This window comes from Pyrus communis, unplaced genomic scaffold (assembly GCF_041283825.1).
Source record: "Pyrus communis isolate YQ-2024b unplaced genomic scaffold, ASM4128382v1 ptg000069l, whole genome shotgun sequence".
In the NCBI taxonomy this organism is placed as follows: Eukaryota; Viridiplantae; Streptophyta; class Magnoliopsida; order Rosales; family Rosaceae; genus Pyrus; species Pyrus communis.
The window spans coordinates 14,143-22,500 of record NW_028291027.1 but is presented as its reverse complement, the minus strand read 5'-3'; the positions used below and the strand labels follow the sequence as shown (position 1 = coordinate 22,500).

Genomic DNA, 8,358 nt, shown 5'->3' with positions numbered 1-8,358 from the left:
AATGCCTATTGGTGTTCCAAGAGTACCTTTTCGAAGTCCTGGAGAGGAAGATGCATTGTGGATTGACATATAGTGCGACTTGTCAGATATATTGGGTCATATGGTATTTCCCCATTCTCTTCCCCGATCGAGATATCCTCCCCTTCGCCCAAGAAAGATTGATTGAATTATCAAAAATTTGGAGCGTGAAGTTCAATTAGATCCATTTTTTCGGGAGGGTATACAGATTAATATTATCAATTAGAATAATTTATGGTTATCTTGGTTAGGCCAATAAAATGAAGTATCCAGGCTCCGTTTAGAAAAAAACCGGTAAAAAATCTATTTATGATTACTAGTTCTATCATATTCTATTTCTTTATATATTTATAATAGAAGTGATCTCAAACTGTTAATCAATCGAGTAATATGATGAATGCATTGAATATCTGTTGTAAGACATGAAATAAATTGTAAAAAGGAAGTCGTAGCAAAAGGACGTGGTATTGGGGCATTTGTCATATATGTGCAAATCCAAATCGGGCGGATCTTTACTCGGAGTAGAGCATAAACCTAAAAAAATTGAAGAAGCCCATTCAGGAACAAGAAAATTACATCGCGATTGAGATTGTATCTCGATGAAACAATACATCAATGAAAAGTTAGTTAGATAAATTTAGTAATTTTTTTTTATAGATAAACAAAACAGGCCAAAACCCATCTTTTTTGAAAAATGAAAGAAAAGCCCCTTTTTATAAGTTAAAAGCCTGGTATGAAAAAAAAAAATAAATAAATAAAAGAAAGCGCTAGAATCTACATCTACACATTGATTCTTTTTTTTTTTTTCGTTATTTTTGTTGAACCGTATGCATCAAAAGGTGCATGTACGGTTTCTAAGGGATACAACTTTATCCCAATCAACCGACTTTATCGAGAACGATTACTTTTTTTAGGCCAAGGGGTTGATAGCGAGATCTCGAATCAACTTATTGGTCTTATGGTATATCTCAGTATAGAGGATGATACCAAAGATCTATATTTGTTTATAAATTCTCCTGGCGGATGGGTAATACCCGGAGTAGCTATTTATGATACTATGCAATTTGTGCGACCAGATATACAGACAATATGCATGGGATTAGCCGCTTCAATGGGATCTTTTATTCTGGTCGGAGGAGAAATTACCAAACGTCTAGCATTCCCTCACGCTTGGCGCCAATGAGTTTTTTATTTGATTTGAGAGAAAAAAGAAGACTATGCCTTCGCGCTATATGAAATATTAATATTAAGTAATAATAGCATGGCACTTCGAATTCGATATGATAAATTTTTTTAACCCTTAAATTATGTATCGAAAGAGTAGTATGAGATAAAAGGTATTTCCGATTTTATCTAATCTATCGGGAGGCCTATTTCAGCGTCACAAACTTTTTTGTTTTCACGCCGGGAGGCTCTTAACAATATTTAGGTTATGAAAGAATATGAAAATAAAAAAAATCTTGTTTTTTTATTTGAAAAAAAAAAAAAAAGAAACTTTGGGATTGCTAAATAACAGACGAAATAAATATATAAAGCAACGGAGCCATCATAGTATTTTTGAACTACTCCAAAAACAAAAAGAAGGGTGGTTATTGGATCATTTACCAACCCGAGTCTGATAGACCCTATATTTAATTTAAATTTAATTTATTTGATATTTAAGTAAGGTAAAAACGAATTCCATTATAGAGCCGTATGCAATGCGTAAAAGATGCCTGTACGGTTGTTCAATTATATATTTTATTATTCTTTATCTCTTCACCTTATCATCATGCGAGATAGAATAAACATTTATTATGTTATATCATCAGGGTAATGATCCATCAACCTGCTAGTTCTTTTTATGAGGCACAGACGGGAGAATTTATCTTGGAAGCGGAAGAACTTTTGAAGCTGCGCGAAACCGTCACAAGGGTTTATGTACAAAGGACAGGCAAACCCTTATGGGTTGTATCCGAAGATATGGAAAGAGATGTTTTTATGTCAGCAACAGAAGCCCAAGCTCATGGAATTGTTGATCTTGTAGCGACTGAATAAAAAAGAAAAAATAACAAAAATTTCAGACGAATTGGTGATTTGAGATTTTATCTTCTTACCGGATTTAATATTCTATTCATTAATCTGATTTAAGATTCTATTCATTAATCTATTAATATAGAAATAAAATAATTCATAATCATCCGGTTAAGATCGATCTAAACCAGCCCATTATGTATATGATTCAATATGCCAACTATTAAACAGCTTATTAGAAACACAAGACAGCCAATCAGAAATGTCACGAAATCCCCCGCTCTTGGGGGATGTCCTCAGCGACGAGGAACATGTACTAGGGTGTATGTGCGACTCGTTCAGATCATGGGCTAGGACAAAAGAAAGAAAACAATTGATCCAGTATCAACGATCAGTACCAGTGAATAGACTAGAATGGAAGAACTCCATTCAATATCTAAAAATCAAAAAGATCTATCCTTCTATTGTGGTATCAAATGTATGGTTTCCGTTGGTGCAAATCCAATCAACTCCGTTTTAAATTTAAGATGAGAAAGAATTCTCCATTGATAGCAAATGATATCCATTAAGCAGGGGAAATACTATTTTAAAAAGCAGAAAAATTATGCCTTACTCTTGCAAGAACGGACTAACAGGGTCAGCTACTCAGCTAATCTTCATAATTAAATACCGTTACTGTATAAGTAGATCTCATTGTGAAAGACCTCGTACTGGATAATTATGGGTAGAGCCAAAGAGTGTGAACTGTACAAGTTAACAATAACATTGATTAAATGAAAGAAGGGCTCCGGTGTATAGAGAGGACCTCACCGTTTAAGAAGTAACCATAGAAACGATGGAACCCACTATATCCATTTATATTTATAACTTTTATGTGGTTTTGATACCTAATATCAATACAATTTTTTCTAGGCATTTCACCTAGAAAAAAAAAAAAAAAAATCGTGGTCGGGAAGGTTATAGTAGCAAAAGCCATTGGAATTTAAATTTTATACATTGGAAGAATCCGTTTTGTTATTAATAGACTAGGATACGGGAAGGGAATAACTGAAAGAAAGGAAATCGATTAGTTATTCATCAAAGTTTCATTTATTCAATGACCAGAATTAAACGAGGGTATATAGCTCGAAGACGTAGAACAAAAATTCGTTTATTTGCATCAACCTTTCGAGGGGCTCATTCAAGACTTACTCGTACTATTACTCAACAGAAAATAAGAGCTTTGGTTTCGGCTCATCGGGATAGAGGTAGACAAAAGAGAGATTTTCGTCGGTTGTGGATCACTCGGATAAATGCAGTAATTCGCGAGAATAAAGTATACTTTAGTTATAGTAAATTTATACACAATCTGTACAAGAGACAGTTACTTCTTAATCGTAAAATACTTGCACAAATAGCTATATTAAATAAGAGTTGTCTTTATATGATTTCCAATGAGATCATAAAATAAAGAGATTGGAAGGAATCCGTTGGAATAGTTTAAATGGAGTTCCCTGGAGAATGAACTCTGGGAAGGTAGAGTAGAAATTAGTATGATAAAATATGATAAAGTCATCAAAATGAAGAAAGACGTTAAATATAAAATATTTATTCCTCTTCTCCCATTTTTTTTCTTACGACAGGACATTTCGATTTTACGATTTTTCGAACAAAAAAAAAAAACGTCAATCCGCATTTGAGTTTGGATTGGAATTTTATTTTGATTCAATTCAATTGAAGAGTCAACCTATTTTTTTTCTGGTTCTAAGACCAGCAGCTCTAGCGGTTGACTCGCTTCTTTCAAATTGTTTCTCATTATTAAGAAAAGGTAACGGAGATAAAATACGAGCTTGTTTTATAGCAATAGTAATTAATCGTTGTTGTTTTAAGGTCAATCTATTCACCCGTCTAGATAATATTTTTCCTTGTTCGCTAATAAATCGACTAATTAAACTCATGTTTCTATAATCAATTCGATCCCCCGATTGGATCGGAGGCAAACGCCTACGAAAAGATCGCTTAGATTTAAGAAAGATTCGCTTGGATTTATCCATGGTTTGTTTATTCCTTATCCTGAAAATCCCAATCCTATTTCTTAATTCTACATCATCTTTGATCCGATCGAAATAGGATTTGGTTTGTTTCTATTTATTTGTTTATATTTAAATAAATTAAAAAATAAATTAAAATAAATTATATATATTGTTATATATAATATGTAATTTTTCATCTTCCTTGGAAGACTGACACACGAGCGATCGGTTCGATCTATTTCTTTATCTCCCCATGAATCGTATGTTTGTAACAACAGGGACAGAATTTTCTCAATTCCAATCGACTAGGCGTATTGTGTCGATTCTTTTGAGTAATATATCTGGAAATGCCCATTGATTCCTTATTAACACGATTTCGAACACAACTGGTACATTCCAAAATAACCGTTACTCGGACATCTTTACCCTTAGCCATGAACCTCCTTTGGTTTTTGATTCACTCAATTCTTTTCTTTAATTTTCCGACCCGAAGCAAGGAAGAAGAAAGGACACAAAAATAGAAGCAGGTAACTCGAAATCAAATTATGAAAGAAATATTTTGTTGCAATCAATATAGTAATAAATAATAAGTAATATAATGATTTCTAACTATATTTATAATTTTTAATTGCCGTACAGTATTTCATTTTCAGTTAAGTATCTTGTATGATATTGTTGCCCCAACCACCGCATTTCCGTTCTATTATTAATTTAATTTGAGCCTGAGCCCGAGGTTGAAACCGCTTTTTCTTTGTTTTTTTTTTTTTTTTAGAAAGAATAAGTAAAAAAAGAAAAAAAGAAAAAACAAAGAAAAAAAGAAGGGAGGGGTAGGGATTAGTTACAGATATTTGATTGTATCTCTAATCTTCTTCCCCCTTCCCATATCAATAGCTAGAATGAAAAAAAGGGGAATATCAACGCATCCGGAAAAAAACGATTGATCTCTATCAATAAACCTGCTAAAGACCCGAACCATAGAGTACTTACTACCGGTGCCACGGAGAGATATGTTTTTAGATCTCGCATTTTAAAAACTCCTCTTTCTGTATTCGTTATTGTAATTTTATTGTAATTTGTAATACCTAATGGTAATACATATATGACCGGATGTGTATATGTAGTTAATGACTTACCACTTGTACCGGAGTTCCTAATTCAAATTGAAATGTACAAAATAGATATTTATTAAAAGAAAAAAATACGTCCATTTCCGCCTTAAATTCCTAAAAAATATTAATTTTTTGTGGTAGATTTCATATTAATTTCATACTTTATATAAGTCTTTTACCATATTATATGTTTGTTATATGATATATGAGACCAAAAGGAAGAAGGAAGAAATGATAAGATAGTTTGTGTATATCAATGTAGGAAATAAAGATGTGGAAAACAAGGCAGGGATTCTCTACAATGACACTGTAGACCAATTGAAAGGGATGTAGCGCAGTTTGGTAGCGCGTTTGTTTTGGGTACAAAATGTCACGGGTTCAAATCCTGTCATCCCTACCTATTACTTATCTTCTGAGCAGTAACGAGGGATCAATTGAGATCAATTAATAAAATTGTACATACATAATTAAATAAATATTTAATTTTTATTTTTTATAGTATATATATATGCAAGATAAATTGGGGTTACAAAATATTTATTGTGATAATAAAGCGCTCTTAGTTCAGTTCGGTAGAACGTGGGTCTCCAAAACCCGATGTCGTAGGTTCAAATCCTACAGGGCGTGATTCTGTGTTCTTGTTAATCGCGGGAGGTCAAAATTACACTAAAATAATTGAGCAGCAACCTAAATTTGACCTCCCGCGGATTAAAGGAAGTAGGAGGTCAATAAAAAACGAGATGTTAATTAATCAAAGATCCAACTGATCACCACGTCTGTATTGTAAATAGGCAGTTACGAATAATCCAGCCAAAGTAATAGGAATTAGACCTAAGACGATTCCAAATAGAAAAACTTCAATCATTTCAATTTGTTTGAAAGGGGGAAGGGAGAGGTAATATTTATCCTTAAATATTAATCTGTATTGACTATACATCTCAATGACCAAGAATTGGTAAGGGACTGGAGAATATATGAACTACCATAGAAAGATTTTTTTATAAATTGTTCATTAAATTAATTTCAAATAAGTCGTATCTTGCTCAGACCGATAAATAGAGCTGAGGTTATAGTCAAAGATGCTAGTAGAAAACCGAAATAACTAGTTATAGTAGGCATGAAAAGGCTAAATGAAATATGTTCTTTTTATACATATGTTTCTAAAGCACTTCCCTAAGTTTCAATTTTTGAAAGATACGAGGATAAACAAAAATACCAACCAATTGAAAGGATAAATTCAATTGAAAATATTTGATTCATCAATTATTATAGACGATACTAATAAAAATAGAGTAACATAAGTAAGAAATCAATTAATCATCTGTGACATTTACCCATCCCACGCTTTTGAATCAATAGATTCATCGGTCAACTCTTGAGTTGACTGAACTAATATATGTATATAACTAACTATATGTATATATAGAATATTAGAAATTATAAATAAAGTAATAATAAGAACGTTTTTTATAACTTCATTCACAAAATGAAACTCTCTTTGAATCACTCTGGAATAAAATTGGAAAATAAGTTTGATTGTTTTTTATTGTATCGAAATATCGAATCCATTTTTTTTTTTTTCGAACGACACTTCTAATGCACTTTTTTTTTACTTTAAAGCGAACTCAGTAGTAGTTCATTCACATAATCTCGCGATTGAAAAGAAAAAAGTATCGCACGATAAGATCAATCGAAACTGGGTTTTACATTTTATCTTTCCATATTACAAAGACCCATCTTTGTAATTAGGTCACGAAGGACCCCCTTGGGGGGCTAATAGAATAATGCGTGCATCACGAATATTTATTGTTTTTTATTTATTCGTTGTTCCTCGTTCTTTCATTGAATAATATCTACTATTATTACTTGTTACTGGGTGGCCAACCAATTCCTAAAAAAAAAAAAAGATTCCAACAAAAAACATCTTATACAACCACAAAACGTATGTTTTTAGATGTAACGTCTAATTGAATCGTAAGAATATGAGAATCTCCTTCATAAATTATTGGAAACCAACCTGTCGAATTCACATTTTACTTGATCTTCAGTTTCTACTGAAGAAAATCCTTATACTACAGGAATTTGAGGAATTTTATATTAAATGGTACAAAATTCTACATCGACAAGCAACAAGAAAAGAAGAAAGAAATTATCTAACACTTCATTTCGATATTGATTGTGAAATTGCATTGCTGTGTCAGAAGAAGGATAGCTATACTGATTCGGTATACTCTAAAAACACCCTTGGTACAATATTGACGATCTCACAAAGATTGGTTTCAGTAAATTTCCATTTACTGATTTAATCTTTTACGGAATCGGCCCCCCCCCTGACTGTACAAGAATATGCGGAGCTCAACATGTCTGGAAGCACAGGAGAACGTTCTTTTGCGGATATTATTACCAGTATTCGATACTGGGTCATTCATAGCATTACTATACCTTCCTTATTTATTGCGGGTTGGTTATTCGTCAGCACGGGTTTAGCTTACGATGTATTTGGAAGCCCTCGCCCAAACGAGTATTTTACAGAAAGCCGACAAGGAATTCCATTAATAACTGGCCGTTTTGATCCTTTGGAACAACTCGATGAATTTAGTAGATCTTTTTAGGAGGCCAAAATGACTATAGATAGAACCTATCCAATTTTTACAGTGCGATGGTTAGCTGTTCACGGACTAGCTGTACCTACCGTTTCTTTTTTAGGGTCAATATCAGCAATGCAGTTCATCCAACGATAAACCTAATCCGAATCATAGAGCTACGACACAATCAAACCCGAACGAACAAAGTGTTGAATTGAATCGTACCAGTCTCTACTGGGGGTTATTACTCATTTTTGTACTTGCTGTTTTATTTTCCAATTATTTCTTTAATTAAAATAAAAAAAGAATAGATAGTAGGAATTCTCTTATCCCATTCGGAAAGATATCATCTCATAATTATCTATGGCTGTTTATGTCTCTAGCATGACCACTTGATAAAATGTGGAGGAAAGTAGGACAAATGGCCGATACTACTGGAAGGATTCCTCTTTGGATAATAGGTACTGTAGCCGGTATTCTTGTGATCGGTTTAATCGGTATTTTCTTTTATGGTTCATATTCCGGATTAGGTTCATCCCTGTAATAATCGGATGAACTGAGTTGTAGACATGAAAGCATAAGAACTCAACGGGATCCCCCTCGAATCAGACAAGGAAAGAG

At 33.0% G+C, this 8,358-nt stretch overlaps 1 protein-coding gene, 2 non-coding genes and 1 pseudogene across 5 annotated transcripts in view; 3 read left to right on the top strand and 1 right to left on the bottom strand.

Annotated features, from left to right (window-relative positions):
- The window catches only part of LOC148688270 (photosystem II CP47 reaction center protein), an 8,230-nt gene extending 3,458 nt beyond the window's left edge, over positions 1-4,772 (bottom strand). For both annotated transcript variants that reach the window (XM_088690000.1, XM_088690001.1), the window contains exons 1-2: positions 898-4,772; positions 1-72 (exon numbers count right to left, since the gene is read on the bottom strand). The exon at positions 1-72 is cut by the window's left edge. The gene's annotated coding sequence lies outside the window, so the exon portion shown is untranslated. The remainder of the gene's footprint in view (positions 73-897) is intronic.
- Positions 4,773-5,475: 703 nt separating this feature from the next.
- TRNAP-UGG (transfer RNA proline (anticodon UGG)) lies at positions 5,476-5,549 on the top strand. The gene has a single exon. It is a non-coding gene; the product is annotated as a tRNA-Pro (tRNA).
- Positions 5,550-5,705: 156 nt separating this feature from the next.
- Positions 5,706-5,779, top strand: TRNAW-CCA (transfer RNA tryptophan (anticodon CCA)). The gene has a single exon. It is a non-coding gene; the product is annotated as a tRNA-Trp (tRNA).
- Positions 5,780-7,134: 1,355 nt separating this feature from the next.
- LOC148688267 (uncharacterized) lies at positions 7,135-8,045 on the top strand (annotated as a pseudogene). Its single transcript, XR_015959720.1, has one exon. The product of XR_015959720.1 is annotated as an uncharacterized LOC148688267 (transcript).
- The last annotated feature ends 313 nt before the right edge of the window (positions 8,046-8,358 follow it).